Source organism: Gorilla gorilla, chromosome 2, assembly GCF_029281585.2.
Source record: "Gorilla gorilla gorilla isolate KB3781 chromosome 2, NHGRI_mGorGor1-v2.1_pri, whole genome shotgun sequence".
Classification (NCBI taxonomy): Eukaryota; Metazoa; Chordata; class Mammalia; order Primates; family Hominidae; genus Gorilla; species Gorilla gorilla.
Window position 1 is genome coordinate 174,363,199 of NC_086017.1, and position 23,942 is coordinate 174,387,140.

The 23,942-nt window shown below is 36.6% G+C and overlaps 1 long non-coding RNA gene across 2 annotated transcripts in view; it reads right to left on the reverse strand.

Annotated features, from left to right (window-relative positions):
• Positions 1-22,002, reverse strand: part of LOC109026181 (uncharacterized) — an 81,650-nt gene extending 59,648 nt beyond the window's left edge. For both annotated transcript variants that reach the window (XR_008678093.2, XR_008678094.2), the window contains exon 1: positions 21,938-22,002. This is a non-coding gene — a long non-coding RNA (uncharacterized lncRNA). The remainder of the gene's footprint in view (positions 1-21,937) is intronic.
• Positions 22,003-23,942: the final 1,940 nt, after the last annotated feature.

A 23,942-nucleotide genomic window follows, 5' to 3' on the forward strand; every position in this document is an offset into this window, starting at 1 on the left:
GGTTACCAGAGCCATGAGTGGGTGAGAGTGAGAGAAATAGAGAAGCAACAGCAAATCAACCCCAAAGCTAGCAGAAGATGATAAATAATTGAAATCAGAGGTTAACTGAAGAAAATTAAGACAAACAAAACATTCAAAATATTAACAAATCCAGGAGTTGGTTTTTTGAAATCTTAGTAAGATAGATAGGCCACTACCTAGACTAATAAAGAAGAAAAAAGAGAAGGCCCAAATAAGCACAATGAGAAATGACAAAGGAATCGTTACCACTGACCCGACAGAAATGTAAATAAGCATCAGAAACTACTTTGAATGCCTCTATGCCCACAAACTAGAAAACCTAGAAGAAATGGATGAATTCCTGGCCATAAACAATCTCCCAAAACCGAGCCAGGAAAAAAATGATTCTCTGAGCAGACCAAAAAGGAGCTCCAAAATTGAATCAGTAATAAATAGTCTACCAACCAAATTTTATTTCAAGGTAATTAAGGCATGTTTCATGTTTACTTTGTTTCCCTGATTAAGTCATGTACATCATCATATGACATAATCATATGATGGAGGATAAGTAATACATTTTTGCTGATTGTCAATAGTGCTTTTGGATAAACATTTAAATTAGACAGTGGTAAAAGTGGACCATTAAGTCTAAAATAAAATCAGCAAAGATAAATCTAAAATTTGTAACATTTTTATTTTATATATTAGAGACAAGGTCTTCCTGTGTCACCCAGGCTGAAATGCAGTGGCAGGATCATAGCTTATTGCAGCCTCAAACTCCTCGGTTCAAGTAATCCTCTAACCTCAGCTTTCCAAGTAACCAGGATTACAGATGTACACTACCATGATTGCAAAATTTAATTTTGTATTTTTTGTAGAGTCAGGGTCTGGCTATATTGCTCAGGCTGTCCTTGAATTCTTGGTCTTAAGCCATTCTTTTGCCTCGGCCTCTAAAACGCCCAGATTATAGGCATGAGTCCTCATGCTTAGCCTACTAGCCTAAAAAGGGCAACCAAAAAAAAAAAAAAAAAAAGAAAAGAAAAAACTGCTTGAGATGGAAATTCCATGAAAATGCCAATTTTAATCTATTGCTTTCACAAGAAATCTAGAATCCCAAAGATTCTCAGTGCAAATATCTATGTTACTTAAAACATATCCTAAAATAAATGGCATATTTTAATTAAGAAATGTTTGTCATGTAAACTTATTTCCAATATGTGTATGTCATGTATGTTAAAAATAACATTGAATATATTTTTATTTGTTTGAGCATATGTGTGTGGAGGCACATGAATTGGTGAAGTCTTAGAGAAAAGCAACCTCACATTTTAACATTGAATAAATTCCCAAAATTTATTTTAATTTGATCATTTAGAACTCTGTACATATATTCCCTCAGTCTTTATTATGTCTAACGATTGCATTCAAGTTAATCCTTGATTTTTTAAAAACGTAATTGTTTGAAAACTCACTATCAATATATTCATGGAAATGTAGAGTATAAGCTTGATTTATGCATTGATTAATAATTCAGCTACTTGGTTAATATTTTTGAAACCTATTTATTTCAAGCACTATCTAGACAGATACAGTCAATGTTGTTAAAATTTGCCATTTAAAAGAAACTTTAAAATATCACATTAAATATTTTGCTTTGTGCTTTGACACAGCCTCAAATGGAGAATTGTTCTATTTTTTCCAATGTCATATCACAAATATTTTTTTTTCTAATCTGCTTTCCTTCACTTCCTTTTGCTAAAATATTTGGGAAACACCAAATTCCTTTTCATATATTTTACTAAAGCTTAGACCAAGCTTTATAAACTATGAACTGCTTATTTGAAAGGGAATGTGTAATTATAAATGTATTATAATTTATTAAGTGTTTTCTATGGGATAGACAACATTTGTTGGGGAAACCAGCCCCACACCACCCAGCGGGTATCCCAAGTCCAGCAGAGACAAAGGAGTTAGAAAGAGACAGAATAAGAGTTTAAAAGATGGGTCCAGGGGACAGGAGAGTCAGAGGCTTGCTCATGGGCCAGAGCTCTTCCGCTTCGCCCAATTTATTGGTTTACAAGCTCTTTGTTCTTAGGGCAGATGGGAGAGGTAAGAAGAGATGGAGGAAAAGGATTAATCAATGAAGGAGAACTGGTGAGTCATTCAATAAGATGTATAGCAGTGGCAGTTTCTGTGAATTTCCTTGAGCAAAGGCATGTGTCTAAACTACTTAAAATCTTTAACTTACCAGGGCTGAAATGGGTGGGAGTGGGTTTCAGGAGAAGCCAAGATGTTTGATTATACTCCACTGCTTCAAGGGTGTGTTATCTCCCTGAGCAACCTGTGGAACACCGCGGAGCTGTCATGCTCTCCAGGCATAAAGACATGAAGGCAATAAAGAGACTTTTGTCCTCAGAGGCCGCTCATGGCTCCCCATGGTTGTCTCATACAGGACAGACCAACTCATCTGGCTTCCCAGAAACTCTCTTTCCCACAACCATTCTAAGTGTTACTTATTTACTGAATCCTCAATCATAACCTTATGAACTAGATAATTTTCCTTGTTCAGGTGCAGCAACCAAGGCACAGAGATTTTCTCACCTGAAATCACAGAATTACAATAAGTTAATCACAACATTACAATAAGTTAAGTAAATATATTCAGAATCCTAGACAGGCTTTTGGAATGTCTTGTGAATCTACAGACCCCTTTCTTAACCACTATAACTATACCTTACTAATTTGTATACGCATATTGTAGAAAAACATACACCCCCCCACACACACAGTAACAAAGAAAAATAGAGTGAAAGAAAAATTAAAATATATGTAGAAGCTCTATTTCCTTGGTTTCATGTATTTGATTATTGTGACATTTCCTATGTAAGTGCACCCCATGTTCTCTAGAAGTGGATGCTAAGTCAGAGTTTCAGCTGTAAGACTTTATTAGTGATTAGCACTTATGAGTGGGGGACAAGGCTGAACAGAGAAAGAACGTTGACTGTGGTATAGTTCTGACAATGGCTTTGCAAGAAGTGTCCCATTGCAAAAGTCCATCTAATTAATTTATTTGTTTCTTTCTGATACCAACTTTCACAGGTTGGATTCTGAAGAAAGAGATTCTGAAATAGTTCAGAGTGTGTATTAATTTGCTAGAGTTGCCACAACAAAATACTACAACATAGGTGGCTACCACAGCAGGCATTTCTTTTCTCACAGTTTGGCAAGCTAGAAGTCCAAAATCAAGGTGTCTGCCTGGTTGGTTTCACTGAGGCCCTCTATTTGACTTGTAATATGGCTGGCTTCACGTGGTCTTCCCTCTGTTTGTATGTGTGTTCTAATCTCCTCTCTTTAAAAACACCCCAGGAATATTGTATTAGGGCTCATCATAATGACTTCATTTATCTTTAATTACCTCTTTAAAGACTTTCTCAGAAATGGTTACATTTGAGGTGTGGCAAGGGGGATTTGAACTTTAAAATATGAACCTTGATGGGAAAACAAACTTAAGCCCCTAATTGAGTACAAGGCATTTACTAGAAATAAACACCTTCGCAACGAAAGAAGCAGCAGTATTGGACACAGTGAAAAGTGGAACTTTGTCGTAGGTCCAACAAAGCTTCAGCCAAGTCAGTTACGTGTCAACTTGGGAAGTGTGTGACTTCAGAAGAGGAACATCGTTCTAGAGTCAGCCCAGGCTGACTCTAGAAAGGCTAACAGCTGGTGGGTCTCTGCTAAACACACTCCTTGTATTTGTGTATAATTTTTAAAACTTTGCTTCTCAGTGGCACTTGTCTCTGTCTACTACACTCCACTTTGTGGATGAAAATATATTCAAGTAAATAAATACGCTCTCGGTGCTTAATATGTTAAAAGTACCACATTTAGCCTTATAGAGAAATAAAATCATAGTTTTGCAATTATACTTGACTTACATTTTCCCCCAAATCTCTAATGAATTCAGATATGTACAAATAACAGTACAAGGTAGAATGTATTAAGTGGCACAAGAGGAATATAAATAAATTTTTAAAGACTTGAGTAAATGAAAATAATTGTATTCCAATTTAGAAACTCTTTCTTAGAAACAATGAGATATGATCTAGTCTTCTGTAGTTATGACTATTTTGTATTATTTATTTTAACAAAGGTTAAAATAATTCAAATATAGAAAAGTACAAAAATGGTGTGATACATATTCATGTACACATTGACCCAGATTCAACCATTCAACCATTTTAACACACTGGCATAGTTGCTTCTAATTTCCCCCACCTCTCTATTGCTATCTGTGTGTGTGTGTGTGTGTGTGTGTGTGTGTGTGTGTGTGTGTGTGTGAGAGAGAGAGAGAGAGAGAGAGAGAGAGAGAGAGAGAGACTTTCATTCTTGCCTCGTTATTTAAAGTTTAGCATGAGTCTCTACCATTTCAGGAATATCTCAATACATTTCTAACTTAACCTACCTCAGTGTTACACTTTATTCCTAACAGAAAATTATGCTGCAATGTATGCTCCATGATGAAAATAATATAATATGATAAAGAGAAAATTAGATTGTCAAAATATATGGTAAAGGATAAGTTGAAAACTACTGGCTTGGTGCAGCAGTGCATGCCTGTAATCCGAGCACTTGGAAGTCAAGGCAGGTTAATCGCTTGAGCTCAGGAGTTTGAGACCAGCCTGGGCAACACGGTGAAACCCTGTCTCGAGACAAAAAAACACACAAAAAATAGACAGGCATGGTGGCTTGCACCTGTTTCCCAGCTACTCTAGAGGCTGAGGGGCAAGGATTTCCTAAGCCCCAGAAGTCAAGGCCGGAGTGAGCTTGGATCACAACACTGCACTGCAGTCTGGACAACAAAGTGAGACACTGTCTCAAAAAAAAAAAAAGAAAAAAAAGGAAGAAAAGAAAAGAAAAAAAAAAGTGAGAAGGAAGGAAGGAAGGAAGGAAGGAAGGAAAGAACCCAGGCATTGAGAAATTTCTGTGCCAAAATCTGAGAAAGTTGAAAAGCCTAGAAAAATGAAATCAGGTAGCAGCTTCTTTGACCTCCTTAGAAGATTATTTTACTCTAAATACTAAGTAGAACTTACAACACAGTCACTGGTCTGGCAGAGGAAAAATCAGAGTTGAGTTCAACACAAGATGGAGGTGACCTGGTAAAAATCCAAGGTTTTGGGAAGGAATCTCAAAATCTAAATCTCAGTGGTATAAATGAAATGAAAATAGAAAAAAGTCTCACAAGAATAAAGCCCAGATTTCATTGCTCTCAGATTGACTAAAGGTGATCTGAGATTGCTAGTGTCACCAGAATAGCTGCCTGCCATGAGAGAAAAATGTACTCATTGAGAGGAAGATGTAAACTAGAGCCTCAAATCTTTTATCCAAACTTTTTTCTAAATACAGTCCTGCATACTCACAAAATAAATAGACATATAAGATAAGACAACATGTCAGAATGAGAAAAAATATTTTGGTGAAAAGAAACTCAATTGACTACCCATAAATCCATATTTTCAGTATACAAAATATAGATTTTGAAAAAATTATGATAAATATCTTCAAGAAACTAACAAATAAAAAACAGAAAATTTTGTAAAAAATGTAAATTATAAAGAAGAAGCTATCAGTGCAAAACAATTAAAAATAAAACCTCAAGGGATTCCTTGAAGCATATTAATTACATATTTAAAATTAATAAGAGGAAATAAAAATTCATAAGGGAGAGAAGCAAATTTGAGACTAAAGGCATAGCACAAATGCCATTAAAATAATAGAAATAAAAGAGAGAAAGAATAGAGCCCAGGCAGTATTTTACTATATATTGCACAATAAATATAACATGCATATCTATGTATCCACAAACATACACACACATATATACATACCTGTATGTGTGTGTGTGTGTGTGTGTGTATATATATATATATATATGTACAGGTTTATACATCTGTATACAGATGTATGTATACACACACACATATACATGTGTGTGTATATATATACACACATACAACTGTATGTTAAATCATGACATAGATATTATAGTGGATTATTTATTTTTACTTTCTTGATACATTATTTGATATAATAAAGTGAAAAATCACATAAAAAGAATATGATAGAGAAAATAAACAGTGAAAAGAAAAGTTAAATATATAGTTACATCAAAGACAGTTCAGAGAATACCAGAATAACTTATATCAATAGGGCCACCTGAAAAGTACAACTATAAAACTGTAGAAAAGGTAAGAAGTAATGTTTTCAGGAACTGAAAGTATCAAGCCATAAGATAATGCCAGTCTTCCTGGCTGCTCCCAGTTTGTCCTTTAGCTATTCACTGTACCAGCCCTAGCTCATGATTTTGCGGGGGAGGTATGAATATGGACATCTTGCAAAATACTATAGATAAGTTAATTTTGAAAGCCTTGGATGTATAATGTGCACAGTGGTGGTAAAATTATTTGCTAATGTATAATTGTGTTATCCTAATATTTTGTTTGAAAAATCCTAATTTCTTGAACCATGAGACAATCTTTCTTCTGATGAAAGTTAACGTGGTACCTCTTTTTTAGTTGGTGACTTATCAAGAATGGTAATATTTTTGTTTGATTTTAGGCTTTTCAATGAACAGCTGAAATTATGTTTTAATATAAATATAGGTATTAGACCATGTTTTCAGCAGTATAGTGAGACCAAGTTTTGTCAAACAGTTAACATTGAACTGAATGTATGGATAAAAATTTAGCTTTCTAGTTTATGAAAATGACTAAGAGTTAAAATATTTTAAAGAAGAAATGGATTACATATTTAACTATTAAGAAATTATTCATGTAGCATAGTTTAAGAAACAAAATAACAAACAAAAATGTGCAAGATCTGGCAGCATAATATGGTGTTCTATGTATATATGAAATCAATGTATGTAAGGTGAAATTGAATGCAATGAATGGACACAGCTACCCCAAATAATGGAAGCCCAGGAGTTTCCATTAAGGATGTATTCAGAAGTATTTGAAATGAAAAGTATTTATTTAAAGAGACATATAGCTATTTATATTTGTTAGAATTCTATGTCAGTGGGTAGTAGAAATCACTCAGAATTTTGCATTCAAGCATAAGAAACTTAGGGAATAAATACTTTCTCTTGATCCATGAAGAGTAGATTTCTGTCAAATTTACCTTCTAAAATAGAAATAATGCTAAGAAAAGCAAGGAATAAAGAACAATTTGGTTTAACTCCTTACCCATTATAAATATAAACAGTTCCAACAGCACTTGAAAAGTGGCTAAAATATTTTCCTTCTATGTCTAATTGTTTTAGTTTAGCTTAGCTTTCTTGTTTGAAAAATTTTAAATTAATTTCCAATGCACACCTGAAGGAATTTCCAGGTTCCACAGAATCAGTTAAAATACTTTTTCCTTTTAAAAAGAAACGAAACAAAAGGAAAACATATTTTTTCTGATATCTATTCCCACAAAATAATCCAAACAATTTACTATCTTGATGTATGAGATGTGACTATAATAAAGAGCAATTTTCATACCACTATGGACAACAACCCCATCACAGTCAAAGGGATGTTTTACAATGACACTACTGTTAACATTTCAAAAGAGATTAAAGAGCATTGATAAATAATAACTGCTCCTTTGAATATACCAACCATATTCCATCTGAGAGTTACCAACTAGCAAACAGTAATCTTCACACAAAATGTTTATATAGCAAAGATTAAACACGATATTCTCTGGGCTCACTGACATGCATATCTCAGTGTGATATAAAGCCTCAACAAAGATTTTTCTGTATAAAATGAATAGACAGTTTTTCTTAGAAGTTTTAGATTACATGAAAGCAGAATAACACAATGGTGCTTACAGCAGGACTCAACAAAGTGATAGTCCCTGCTCAGGATTGGACATAGATAGACGATCTTTAACTGTAAGAGTAAAATATTCCATTTTTCTCATGGATGTGCTGTATGTATTTACAATTAAAATCGCAATAATAGAACCAATGAAATTTTACAAAAGTAAATATATATATATAGCTTACACAAATTATAAGCACCATAATTATTTAAGAATTAAAAAAATACTAAGTGCAGTCTAAGTTTCATGTGTGTTTTAGTTTTTCTTAATGATTCCAGTGGTATGAATGAATATATATATATATGCTTTGAAAATTGATTTTCAAATACAAAATGGTTTGTTAAGATCCTATCCCTTGATCACATAAATATAAACAAAAATAGGTTCATTTACAATATACATATGTTAAATTACACATCTTAATTGGTTGGAAATAGTCTTTCCTTAGGGAATTATTCTACATAATATTCCTAATTTTTCCAGAACGACTAAACTCAGAAGTTCAAGACATTTACTAAGCATGAGAATAAACAATATGATGAGGTTGTCTGACTACTTTCAAATTTACTTAGATTTTGAATGTATTTTATATATTTTATCTTTAGCAATATTTATATCATGTGTTATACTTCTCCCTCTACCAAGTAATCAATAACGAATTTCACTGGCTAATATTTTGTTATCTATAAAATATTCTGCAGAAATATGGTTCACCAAGAAAATTGTCAAAGGACTTCATTCAGTTCCCTCATTTTGAAAACACAATAATTTGTTAACAAACATGGCAAAGAATGTATAAATGTAAAATGTCATGTAAAGTCCAAAGTAGTGACTGCAATATCTAATTGTCTCCAATGTCATATTTTCTAATTTTTTTTCAAGTATTTGCTTGTTAATAACACTTTCATCAAATGACTGTTATGTGTAAGAAAGAGTGTTAAGGGTAGAGGATATCCTACCACATCTTGTGGGCTTAGCATATTGTGATTTATAAATGAAAGTAAATTTTGAGTTAAATGCAATGCATACATTCCTCTAGTTCAATTTGTTAAGTAAAAGTTAACACTGACATATTTGCATACACTTTTGAATATGTATTTTTGAGTCACTAATATAAATAGGTACATGACCATATTGAACTCTTAATCAATGCAGTATTTTGACTTAGATGAATGCAGAACTGTATGCATTTCATTCATAACTATTCCCAGTGCATTAATTCAAATTAGAACTCTATAATTATGTTAATAAAATTAGTACAGATTTAGTGTTAAAATATAATGAAAATAATAAAGAATCATAAGAAAATTATAAAAAAATTCTTTGTAACAGCACTACCTCAAGAAGAATAATAAGAAAAATTAGAAAATATCTTGAGACAAATGAAAACCAAAACACTGCAAACTCAAATATGTGGGATGCAGCATAAACAATACTACAAGGGATGTATATAGTAATAAATGCCTACATGAAAAAAAAAAAGATCTCAAGTCAACAACCTACACTTACACCATAGGAAACAGAAAAAGAAGAATGAATTAGTCCATTTTCATATGGCTATAAAAAAATACCCAAGACTAGGTAATTTTTAAAGAAAAAGAGGCTTAATGGACTCACGGTTCCACATGGCTGGGGAGTCTTCACAATCATGGTGGAAGGCAAAGGAGAAGCATGTCTTACATGGTGGCAGGTAAGACAGTGTGTGCAGGGGAACTGTCCTTTATAAAACCATCAGATCTCCTGAGACTAATTCACAATCACAAGAACAGCACAGGAAAAACCCTGCCTCATGATTCAATTACCTCCAACTGGGTCCCTCTCATGACACACAGGGATTATGGGAGCTACAATTCAAGATGAAATTTGGGTTGGCACACAACCACACCATATCATTCCACTCCTGACCCCCTCAAAATCTCATGTCTTCATATTTTGAAACCATTTATGCCTTCCCAACAGTCCCCTAAAGTCTTATTTCAGCATTAACTCAAAAGTCCGCAGTCCAAAGTCACATCTGAGACAAGGCAAGTACCTTCCACCTAGAAGCCTGTAAAATCAAAAGCAAGTTAGTTACTTCCTAGATACAATGGGGGTACAGGCATTAGGTAAATACACCAATTCCAAATGGGAAAAATTGGCCAAAACAAAGGGGTTACAGGACCCATGGGAGTCAGAAATTCAATGGCGCAGTCAAGTCTTAAAGCTCTAAAATGATCTCCTTTGATTCCGTGTCTCACTTCTAGGCCAGGTCAATGCAAGAGGTGGGCTCCCACGGCCTTGGGCAGGTCTACTGCTGTGGCATTGCAGGCTACAGCCCCCTTCCAAAATGCTTTCATGGGCTGTCAATAAGTGTCTATGGCTTTTCCAGGCACATAGTGCAAGCTGTCAGTGAATCTACCATTTTGGGGCCTGGAGGACACTGGCTCTCGTCTCACAGCTCCACTAGGCAGCACCCTAGTTAGGACTCTGTGTGGAGGCTCAAACCCCACATTTCCCTTCCACACTTCTCTAGCAGAGGTTCTCCATGAGGGCCCTACCCCTGCAGCAAATTTCTGCATAGACATCTAGGTGTTTTCATACATCCTCTGAAATCTAGGCTGAGGTTCCCAAATCTCAATTATTGACTTCTGTGAACCCACAGGCTCAACACCACATGGAAGCTGCCAAGGCATGGGGCTTTCACCCTCTGAAGCCATAGCTCAAGCTATACTTTGGACTCTTTTAGCCATATCTGTAACAGCTGGGATGCAGGTCACCAAGTCCCTAGGCTGCACACAGAAGGTAGGCCATGGGCCCATCCACGAAGACTTATTTCTCCTAGGCATTGGGCCTGTGACTGGAGGGGCTGCTGCTAAGGTGTCTGACATACCCTGAAGACATTTTCTTCATTGTCTTGGCAATTAACATTTGGCTTTTTGTTACTTATTCATTTCTGCAGCTGGCTTCAATTTCTCCCCAGAAAATAGATTTTTCTTTTCTACTGCATCGTCAGGCTGTAAATTTTTCAAACTTTTATGCTGTACTTGGTCTTGAACACTTTGTCAGTTAGAAATTTTTTCCACCAGATAACCTGAATCATCTCTCTCAAGTTCAAAGTCCCACAAATCTCTAGGACAGGGGAAAAATGCTACAAGTCTCTATATAGTATGAGTGACTTTTATTCCAGCCTCCAGTAAGTTCCTCATCTCCATCTGAGACCACTCAGCCTGGACATCATTGTCCATATCACTGTCAGAAATTTGGTCAAAGCCATTCAACAAGCCTCTAGGAAGTTCCAAACTTTCATACATCTTCCTGTCTTCTGAGCACTCCAAGTATCTAGGAAGTTCCAAACTTTTCCACACTCTTCTGTCTTCTTTGGAGCCCTCCAAACTGTTCCAACCGCTGCCTGTTACCCAGTTCCAAAGTCACTTCCACATTTTCTGGTATCTTCAGAGCAGTGTCCTACTCTATTTGATACCAGTTTTCTTTGTTAGTCCATTTCCGTATGGCTTTAAAGAAATACCTGACTGGGTAATTTATAAAGAAAAAGATCTTTAATGAACTCACAGTTCCACATGGCCAGAGAGGCCTCACACTCATGGTGGAAGGTGAAAGAGCAAAGACAAATCTTACATGGCAGCAGGCAAGAGTGCGTGTTCAGGGGAACTGCCCTTTATAAAACAGTATCTCCTGAGATTTATTCACTATCACAAGAACAGCATGGGGAAAACCTGCCCCCATGATTCAATTATCTCCCACCAGGTCCCTCCTACATGTGGGGAATATGGGAGCTACAATTGAAGATGAGATTCGGGGTTGTGGGGGAACACAGCCAAATCATATTAAAGAACAAACTAAGCGCAAATTTAGTTGAATAATAGAAATATAATAATTAGAGTTGAAATAAATTTTTAAAATAGATAAACAATAGAAAAAATTGGTGACACTGAGTTGTTTTTTTGAAAAATTAATGAAAATGGCAAACATTAAGTTAATGAGAGGAGAGTTAAATAAAGAAAACAGAAATAAAAAGGGATCCAACTACTAAGAGCAACCATATGCCAACAAATTGGACAACATAGGAGACAGTAATAAGTTCCTAGAAACATACAATCAACAAAAACTGAATCATGAAGAATTAGAAAATCTGAAGAAACCAGTAACTATTAAGTAGATTGAATCAGTAAGCCAAACTTCCCAACAAAGGAGCCAGGACCAGACGTACTCATAGCTGAATGCTACCACATTTTAAGAAGAATCAAAAGTAATCATTCTCAAATTTTTCCAACATCAAAGAGGAGGACACACTTCCAAACTTATTTTATAATGTTCATATAACCCTGGTAGTAAAGCCAGTGACACTACAAGAATGAAAACTGTAGGACAACATTTCAGATAAACACAAATGCAAAAATCCTGATCAAAATACTAGCCAACCAAATTCAATACAGATGAAAAGGAACATGCACCATGACCAAGTGGGATTTATCCCTAGAATGCAAGGATTGTTCAACATACAAAAATCAATCAATATGTTAGACCACATTAACAGAGTGAAGGATAAAAATCACATGATCCTCTCAATAGATGCAGAAAATATATTTAACAAAATGTTAACACTCTTTCATGACAGAAATATGAGGCAAAGTAGAAATATAAGGAATATACTTCAACATAATAAAAGTCATATATGACAAACCCACAAATAATATTACTTGGAATATTAAAAAACAAAGTTTTTCCCTAAGATCAAGAACAAAACTAGGATGCCCACTCTCACCACTCTATTCAACATAGTACTTGAAGTCCTAGCCAGAGAAATTAAATATGGAAAAAAAAAGACATCTAAATCAAAAAGGAAAAAATTATCTCCTCTGTTTGCAGATAACATAGCTTTGTATGTAAGAAACCCTAAAGACACTGCCAATAAACTGTTGGAACTAATAAACAAATAAAGTTGCACTATACAAAATCAAATACAGAAATCAGTTTCATTTTAATACACTAACACTGAACTATCCAAAAACAGAATTAAGAAAAAAGATCGCATTTATAATAGCATGAAAAAGAATAAAATACTTAGAAATAAACTCGAGAAAGGCAGTGAAAGACTTGTACTCTGAAAGCTACAAAACACTGTTGAATAAAAAAAAAAAAACACAAATGAATAAAAGACAACCCGGCATTATGAACTGTATTACTTAATATTGTTAAAAAGTTAAAAGGTTGTCTACAGAGTCAGTGCTATCTCTATCAAAATACAATTATATATATATGTGTGTGTGTGTGTGTGTGTGTATATATATATATATACATAATTCTAAATTTCAAATGGAAACAAAAGCAAAACTCCAAAATAGCCCAAGCAATATTAAGAAATAAAAACAAAGCTGGAGGTTCACGTTTTCTGATTTCAAAATAGAATACAAAGCTATAGTACATAAAACAATATGGTACTGGCATAAAGATAGACTAATAAGAAAGAATAGACAGCCCACAAATAAACCTACTTATATACGGTAAATTAATTTTTGACAAGGGTGCCAATAACACACCATGGGAAAAGAATAATCTCTTAAACAAGCCCAGTTGGGAAAACTGGCTACCACCTGCAAAAGAATAAAATTGGACCTTATCTCACACCATTTACAAACATCAACTCAATTTATCAAAGACTTAAATGAAAGATTTTTGAAACAGTAAAACTCCGAGAAGAATACTTAGAGGAAAAACTTCATGACATTTGTCTTGGCAATCAAAAGCACTGGCAACATAAGCAGAAATAGGCAAGAAAGACTACATCAAACAAAAAAGCTTCTACACAGCAAAGAAGAAAATCAGAGTAAAAAGGCAAGCTACTGAACTAGAAAAATATATTTACACACCATATACCTGATAAGAGATTAATATCCAAAATATATAAGGAACACCTATGATTCAAAAGCAGAAAAAAATAAAAATAGGCAAAGGACTCGAGTAGACATTTCTCCAAAGAAGACATACAAATAGCCAACAGGTAAGTAAAATAATGCTCAACATCACTGATAATCAGGGAAATACAATCAAAATCACAATGAAATATTACCTCACACTTGTTAAGATGGCTATGGCAAAAAAACATGAAAGTAATCAAGTTTCGGCAAGGACTTGCAGAAATTGGAAGCATTTTACATTGTTGATGAGAATGTAAAATGGTGTGGCTGCTATGAGAAAGAGTTTCTAAAAAGATTAAAATAGGACTATCATACGATAAAGCAATCTCAATTATAAGTTTTTATCCAAATAAATTGAAATCAGAATATCATATTAATATCTGTACTTCCATGATCCTGCAGCACTATTCACACTAGCCAAGATATGGAAAAAAACCTAAGTGTCCACTGACAGATAAATGGATAAAGAAAATTATATATATACATATATATATATATACACACACACAATATTACATATATCTATATATATAATATTCAGAACTAAAAAAGAAGAAAATCCTACTACAGGGATGAACTTTGAGTTCATTATCCTAAGTGAAATAAGCCAATCACAGCAAGAAAAATAGGCATTATTCCACCCATATAATGTATCTAAAATAGTCCAATGCATAGAAACAATTGGTCATCAGGAGCTAAAGGGATAGAGAAATAAGGAGTTGTAGTTCAATCTTTGCTGTACATTATTCTTCTTATAGTTAACAATGCTGTGCTGTAGGCTTAAACATTTGTTAAGACAGTATATCTCATGTCCAGTAATCTTACCACAATTAAAAAAAATAATTTCAGTGGAAAATAATAGAATCTTAAGAAAGAATGTATTAATTGTACTTTTTGGGGTTACAATCATTGAGCTCAACTTGTGTTGTGAGACTACCTGAAGCTAATATATATTGAGAATTTTTATTTATTTATTTTGAAAAGTTTGCAGATTTTTCTGAAACTGCTCTGCTTCAGAAAACAATGATGCTGGACATGACATAATTAAATGATAAATTGTCTAAATACCTACGACTGTAGTGCACAAACATGTGAGTATTTGTGAAAGAATTTAGAGAATAATAGCTAAAATCATAAAGAAATGGCAATACATAAAATATTTTTAAAAAACACCTCATGTAGTGGTAAAAATTAATAATTATAGTTGCGCTTAAGTTGAAATTCTGTAGTAATTGAGAATCTATGCCATGAATGGTAGAACAAAAAAACTATACAAAAGTGATACAATTCATGTTCTAGGATAGATATTTTCAGTAATCAGATATAATGTTTGTACAAATTTGTTTTGAGTTCTAGTTAACATATCTTTGAAGATGGCCAAATAGAAAGAGCTCTGGTCTGCAGCTCCCCACAAGATCAACGCAGAATATAGGTGATTTCTACTTTTCCAGCTGAGGTACTCAACTCATCTTATTGGGACTGGTTAGACAGTGGGTGCACCCCATGGGGACAAGCCAAAGCAAGGTGGGACATCACCTCACCTGAGAAGTGCAAGGGGTTGAGGAACTCCCTTCCCTAGCCAAGAGAAGCCATGAGGGACTATGCTGTGAGGCATGGCACATTCCAGCCCAGATACTACACTTTTCCCATGGTCTTCACAACCTGCAGACCATGAGATTCCCTCAGGTGCCTACACCATCAGGGCCCTGGGTTTCAAGCACAAAACTGGGCAGCTGATAAGGCAGACACCGAGCTAGCTGCAAGTTTTTTGTTTGTTTGTTTTTTTCATACCACAGTGGCACCTGGAATGCCAGCAAGACAGAACCATTCACTCCCCTGAAAAGGGGGTAAAGCCAGAAAGCCAAGTGGTCTAGCTCAGTGGATCCCACCCCCACGTAGCCCAGCAAGCTAAGATCTCCTGGCTTGAAATTCTCGCTGCCAGCACAGCTGTCTGAAGTAGACCTGGGATGCTTGAGCTAGGCAGGGGGAGGGATGACTGCCATTACTAAGGCTTGAGCAGGAGGTTTTCCCCTCACACTGTAAACAAAGCCACTGGGAAGTTTGAACTGTGGGGATCCCACCACAGCTCAGCAAAGACACGTAGCCAGACTGCCTCTCTAGATTCCTCCTCTCTTGGAAAGGCATCTGTGAAAGAAAAGCAGCAGCCGCAGTCATGGGTTTATAGATAAAACTCCCAACTCCCTGGGAAAGAGCTGCTGGGGGAAGGGGCGGCCATGGGTGCAACTTCGGCAGATGTAAACGTTCCTGCCTGCTGGCTCTGAAGAAAGCAGCAGATCTCCCAGCACAGTGCTTGACCTCTGCTAAGGGACAGACTTCCTCCTCAAGTGGGTCCCTGATCCCGTGCCCCCAGACTGTAAGACACCCCATAGCAGGGGTCGACAAATAACTTAGAAAGGAGAGCTCCAGCTGGCATCTGGCAAGTGCCCCTCTGGGACAAAGTTTCCAGAGGAAGAAGCAGGCAGCAATCGTTGCTGTTCTGCAGCCTCCGCTGGTGATACCCACGCAAACAGGGTCTGGAGTGGACCTCAAGCAAATCCAGCAGACCTGCAGCAGACGGGCCTGGCTTTTAGAAGGAAAACTAACAAACGGAAAGCAATATCATCAATGTCAACGAAAAGGACCTTCACACAAAAACCCCATCCTGAGGTCAGCAACATCAAAGACCAAAGGTAGATAAATCCATGAATGAAGAAAAACTACCCCAAAAAGGCTGAAAATTCCAAAAACCAGAATGCCTCTTTTCCAAAGGGTCACAACTCCTTGTCAGCAAGGGAACAAAACTGGATGGAGAATGAGTTTGACGGATTGACAGAAGTAGGCTTCAGAACGTGGGTAATAACAAACTACTCCGAGCTAAAGGAGCATATACTAACCCAATGCAAGGAAACTAAGAACCTTGAAAAAAGGTTAGAGGAATTGCTAACTAAAATAACCAGCTTTGAAAGGAACATAAATGACCTGAAGGAGCTGAAAAACTCAGCACAAGAACTTTGTGAAGCACACACAAGTATCAGCGCCAAATCAATCAAGCAGAAGAAAGAATATTACAGATTAAAGATCAACTTAATGAAATAAAGCATAAAGACAAGATTAGAAAAAAATAATGAAAGGAAAGAAAAAAGCCTCAAAGAAATATGGGACTATGTGAAAAGACCAAACTTATGTTTGATTGGTGTACCTGAAAGTGACAGGGAGAACGGAATCAAGTTGGAAAACACTCTTCAGAATATTACCCAGGAGAACTTCCCCAAACTAGCAAGACAGGCCAACATTCAAATTCAGCAAATGCAGAGAACACCACAAAGATACTCGTCAAGAAGAGCAACCCCAAGACACATAATGGTCAGATTCACCAAGGTTGAAATGAAGGAAAAAATGTTAAGGGCAGTCAGAGAGAAAGGTTGGGTTACCAACAAAGGGAAGCCCATCAGACTAACAGCGGATTTCTCTGCAGAAACCCTACCAGCTAGAAGAGAGTAGGGGTCAATATGGAACTAAATATAGAAAGAAAAAATGGGTACCAGACACTGAACAACCATACCAAATTGTAAAGACCATCGACACTATGAAGAAACTGAATCAACTAATGGGCAAAATAAACTTAAATGTAAATGATCTAAATGCCACAATTAAAAGGCACAGACTGGAAAACTGGATAGAGTCAAGATCCATCGGTGTGTTGAATTCAGAAGACCCATCTCACATGCAAAGGCACACATAGGCTCAACATAAAGTGATGGAGGAACATTTACCAAGCAAATGGAAAGCTAAAAAAAAAAAAAAAAGCAGGCATTGCAATCCTAAACTCTGATAAAACTCTGATAGAACGGATTTTAAACCAACAAAGATCAAAAAAGAAAAGAAGGGCATTACATAATGGTAAAGGGATCAATGCAACAAGAAGAGTTAACTATCCTAAATATCTATGCACCCAACAGAGGAGCACCTAGATTCATAAAGCAAGTTCTTAGAGACCTACAAAGAGACTTAGACTCCCACACAATAATAGTAGGAGACTTTAACACCCCACTGTTAATATTAGACAGATTAACAAGACAGAAAGTTAATAAGGATATTCAGGACTTGAACTCAGCTCTGGACTAAGCAGACCTAATAAACATCTACAAAATTAACCACCCCAAATCAACAGAATAGACATTCATCTCAGCACCACATCACACTAATTCTAAAATTGACTACATAATGGGAAGTAAAACACTCCTCAGCAAATTCGAAAGAACAAAAATTATAACAAAAGTCTCTCAGACCACAGTGCAATCACAAATTAGGACTCAGGATTTAGAAACTCACTGAAAAACAAAAACTACATGGAAACTGAACAAATTGCTTCTGAATGTCTGCTGGGTAAATAACAAAATTAAAGCAGAAATAAATAAGTTATGTGAAATCAATGAGAACAAAAACACAATGTACAAAATTCTCTGGGACACTGCAATTTATAGCCCATAGGAGAAAGCGGGAGTGATCTAAAATCAACACCCTAATATCACAATTAAATGAACTAGAGAAGCAATAGCAAACAAATTCAAAAGCTAGCAGAAGACAAGAAATAACTAAGATCAGAGTAGAACTGAAGGAGATAGAGACACAAAAATCCCTTTGAAAAAATCAATGAATCCAGAAGCTGTTTTTTTGAGAAGATTAACAAAATACATAGACCGCTAGCTAGATTAATAAAGAAGAAAAAAGAGAAGAATCAAATAGACACGATAAAAAATGATAACAGGGATATCACCACGGATCCCACAGAAATACAAACTATCATCAGAGAATACTATAAAGAGCTCTAAACAAAGAAACAAGAAAATCTGGAAGAAATTGATAAATTCCTGGACACATACACCCTTCCAAGACTAAGCCAGGAAGAAGTCAAATCCCTGAAGAGACCAATATCAAGTTCTGAAACTGAGGCAGTAATTAATAGCCTACCAACCAAAAGAATCCCAGGACCAGATGTATTCACAGCTGAATGCCACCAGAGGTACAAAGAGAAGGTGGTACCATTTCTCCCGAAAATATTCCAAACAATAGATAAAGAGCAACTCCTCCCTAACTCATTTTATGAGGTCAGCATCATCCTGATACCAAAACCTGGCAGAGACACAACAACAACAAAAATTTCAGACCAATATCCCTGATAAATGTCGATGAAAAATCCTCAATAAAATACTGGCAAACCGAATTCAGCAGCACAATAAAAAGGTTATCCACCACGATCAAGAAACTTCATCCCTGGGATGCAAGGCTTGTTCAACATATGCTTATCAATAAACGTAATCCATCTCATAAAACGAACCAATGACAAAAACCACATGATTATCTCAGTAGATGCAGAAAAGGCCTTCAATAAAAATTCAACACCCCTTCATGCTAAAAACACTCAATAAACTAGGTATTGATGGAACATATCTCAAAATATTAAGAGCTATTTATGACAAACCAAAAGCCAGTATCATACCGAATAGGTCAAAGCTGGAAGCATTCCCTTTGAAAACCAGTACAGGACAACAATGCCCTCTCTCACCACTCTTATTCAACATAGTATTAGAAGTTCTGGCCAGGGCAATCAGGCAAAAGAAAGAAAGACAGCATATTCAAATAGGAAAAAGGCAGTCAAATTGTCTCTGTTTGCAGATGATATGATTGTATATTTAAAAAAAACCCATCGTCTCATCTCAAAATCTCCTTAAGCTGATAAGCAATTTCAGCAAAGTCTCAGGACACAAAATTAATGTGCAAAAATCACAAGCATTTCTATACACAAATGATGGGCAAACAGAGAGCCAAGTCATGAGTGAACTCCCATTCAGAATTGCTACACAGAAAATAAAATACCTAGGAATACAACTTACAAGGGATGTGAAGGATCTCTTCAAGGAGAACTACAAACCACAGCTCAAGGAAATAAAAGAGGACACAAACAAATGTAAAACATTCCATGCTCATGGATAGGAAGAATCAATATCATGAAAATGACCACACTGCTCAAAGTAATTTATATATTCAATGCTATCCCTATCAAGCTACCACTGACTTTGTCCACAGAATTAGAAAAAAACTACTTTAAATTTTATATGGAACCAAAAAAGAGCCTGTATAACCGAGACAATCTTAATCAAAAAGAACAAAGCTGAAGTCATCATGCTACCTGACTTCAGACTATACTATAAGGCTACAGTAACCAAAACAGCATGATACCAGTACCAAAACAGACATATAGACCAATGGTATAGAACAAAGCCTCAGAAATAACACCACACATTTACAGCCATTTGATCATTGACAAACCTGACAAAAACAAGCAATGGGGAAAGGATTCCCTATTTAATAAACAATGTTGAAAAAACTGGCTAGCCATATGCAGAAAACTGAAACTGGACCACTTCCTTACACCTTATAAAAAATTAATTCAAGATGGATTAAAGACTTACATCTTTGACCTAAAACCATAAAAACCCTAAAAGAAAACCTAGGCAATACTATTCAGGACACAGACATGGGCAAAGACTTCATGACTAAAACACCAAAAGCAATGTCAACAAAAGCCAAGATTGACAAATGGGAGCTAATTAAACTAAAAGCTTCTGCACACCAAAAGAAACTATCATCAGTGTGAGCAGGCAACCTACAGAATGGGAGAAAACTTTTTCAATCTATCCATCTGACAAAAGGCTAATATCCAGAATCTACCAGGAAGTTAAACAAATTTACAAGAAAAAAGCAAACAATCCCATCAAAAAGTGGGCAAAAGATATGAACAAACACTCCTCAAAAGAAGGCATGTATGCGGCCAAAAAATATATGAAAAAAAGCTCATCATCACTGGTCATTAGAGAAATGCAAATCAAAACCACAATGAGATACCATCTCACACCAGTTAGAATGGCGATTATTCAAAAGTCAGGAAACAACAGATGCTGGAGAGAACATGAAGAAACAGGAACACTTGTACAATGTTGGTGGGAGTGTAAATTAATTCAACTATTGTGGAAAACAGTGTGGCAATTCCTCAAGGATCTAAAATCAGAAATACCATCTGACTCAGCAATCCCATTAATGGGTATATACCCAAAGGATTATAAACCATTCTACTATAAAGACACATGCACACGTATGTTTATTGCAGCACTGTTCACAATAGCAAAGACTTGGAACAAACCCAAATGCCCATCAATGACAGACTGGATAAAGAAAATGTGCTACATATAACCCATGGAATAATAGGCAGCCATAAAAAGGAATGAGATCATGTCTTTTGCAGCGACATGTCTGAAGGTAGACACCATCATCCTCAGCAAACTAACACAAGAACAGAAAACCAAACACCACGTGTTCTCATTCATAAGTGGGAGTTGAACAATGAGAACACATGGACACAGGGAGGGGAGCTTCACACAACGGAGCCTATTGTGGGGTGGGAGGCTAGGTGAGGGATAACATTAGGAGAAATACCTAATGTAGATGACAGGTTGATGGGTGCAGCAAACCACCATGGCACGTGTATACTTATGTAACAAACCTGCATGTTCTGAACATGTATCTCAGAACTTCAATTATAATTAAAAAAAAACTATCTTTAAGTGAGAAGCACACTTTCATATGATAAATTAAATTTGCATTATTTTATCCAGAATAAAATATCATACATATTTAAACTTTGAATGTAACACTGACTTGTACTACAAACACAGTACCTGGTTAAAGAACAGGCTTATTGAAGAACAATCAAAGGAGTATCTTTTTATTAAAGAAGTACTCCAGAATGCTTCCTAAACTTCTAATACATAATCAAATACTTACTCAACCTCTGAATTAAAGAGCAAATTTAACATGTTGAAACCTGAAACTCGTATTTCTTTCCTAACATTGTTGACATTATGTTCATCTGTCCAGTAACTCAGACAAGATCTTAGGGTCATTTAGGTATTTTTATCTCACATACCAGACATCTAATCCAAAAGTAGGGGCTAGATGCAGAGCAAGATGGCAGAATAGAAAGTTCCACTAATTAGCCTCCCACCAAGCACACCAAATTAGTGACTATCTATGGAGAAAAAACAACTTACTAAAAGCCAAAAACTAGATGAGCACTCCCACTACCTCAGTACCTGGTTTGAACTTCATATTGTTGAGAGAGGCACTGAAGAGATAGAAAAATCACTCTTGAACCGTCGATGCCACCTCTTTCCCACTCCCAGCAACAGCAGCATGTTGCAGGGATCATCTCTGGTTGCTAGGCAAAGTAGAACACAGCAATTGTGAGGCTCTGAATTCAATGTTGTCCTGTTAAAGCGGAAACATAAACCAGACCAAACTCAACAGGTGCTTGCCCACAAAGGGAGCATTTAAACCATCTCTAGTCAGAGAGCAATTGCTGATACAAGTGGTCCAGATTTGAGTGCTCAAACCTTGCCACGAAGGGTCAAAATAATCTCAGCCTCGAAGTAAACCTGAAATGCAGTGGAGGCCATAAGGACTGCAACATATAGTTGAATTCTAGGGCTGTACTAGGCCCGTAGACAATGGACTGAGGGTCGGGGGACACGACATACTGAGACAACAGCTGTGGCAGCCAAGGGATTGCTGGCATCACCCATTCCCTAGACTCAAGCTGCACAACAAAAGGCTCCAAAAGAGACCCCTGTCTTCTGCTTAGGGAGAGGAGAGGGAAAAGTGGAGAGGACTTTTTTATACATCTAGATAACAGCTCAGCCACAGCAAGACAGGGCAACAGTTGGAGTTGTGAGGCCCCCATTCCAGGCCCTATCTCCCAGATAACATTTCTAGACACACTCTGGGCCAGAAGGGATGCCATTGCCTTGAAGGAAAAGACCCAGACCTGCCAGCATTTATCACCTGCTATGTGAGGAGACCCAGGTAATTCCCAGGTACTACATCAAGGGCCTTGGTGAGCCTCTGAGACTTTCTGACTTCAGGTTACCAGCTGTGGTGGTTATGGGGCAAAACTCCTTCTGATTGAGAGAAGCAGAAGGAAAAGTAAAAGGGAATTTTGCCTTGCACCTAAGTTACCAATACCACCATGGGGGGTAGAGTACAAAGGTGGCTTTGGGGTTCCTGGTTCCAGGACTTGACTCTTGGATGGCATTTCGTGACCTGCCCTGGACCAAAGAGGTGCCCACTACCCTGAAGGGTGAGTATGAGACCAGGAAGGATTCACCACAAACTGACTTCGGAGACCTTGGGCCTTAAGAGGACATTGGTGGTAGTCTGGTACTAATCCCTGTGGCCAGAGTGGGTGTTGGCTATGAAGTGAGGTTCCTTTGTCGGTAGAAAGGGGAGAGAAGAATCGGAAGAACTGCATGTTGCAGTTTGAGTGCCAGCTCAGTCCCAACACAATAGAAAACCAGGGAGACTCTTAAGTTTTTCTATCCTAGACCCTGAGTCCTGATGGTATTTCAGGGCCCACCCATGTCCTGTGGGACCTCATTGCCCTGAAGGGAAAAACATCAGCCTGGCTGGCTTTGGTACTTGCTGATTGTAGAGCCCCGGGACCTTGAGTGAACATAGGCAGTACCAGGGAGTGGTTACAGCAGGCCTTGGGTGAGACACAGAGCTATGTTGGCTTCATCTCTGACCCAGTGCAGTCATAGTGGTGATGGCTACAGAGGTGTTTATGTCACTCCACCTACAACTTTAAGTGGCTCAGAACAAAGAGAGAGAGAGATAGAGAATGAGGGGGAGGGGGGGCTCTTTATGTTTGAGAGAAGAAACAAGGGACTCTGCCTGGTAATCCAGAAAATGCTCCCAGACCTTATTCAAGATCATTAATATGGTACCTCTATGAGTCTGCAAAACCACAGTGTTACTGGGCTTTGGGCTCCCCCTAAATCGTAAACAGCTTAGATCACATCACGTAAAGCATTCCCAACAAAAATAACTACAAATAAGCTTAGACAGTGAAGACTACAATAAATACCTAACTCTTCAATGGCCAGACATCAAAGAACATCTGTTACCCTCAACACCATTCAGGAAAACATGGTCTCAACATATAGGTCACTAAATAAGGTATAAGAGAACAATTCTGAAGCAACAAATATGTGACCTTTCATACAAAGAATTCAAAATAGCTGTGTTAAGGAAATAAAGAAA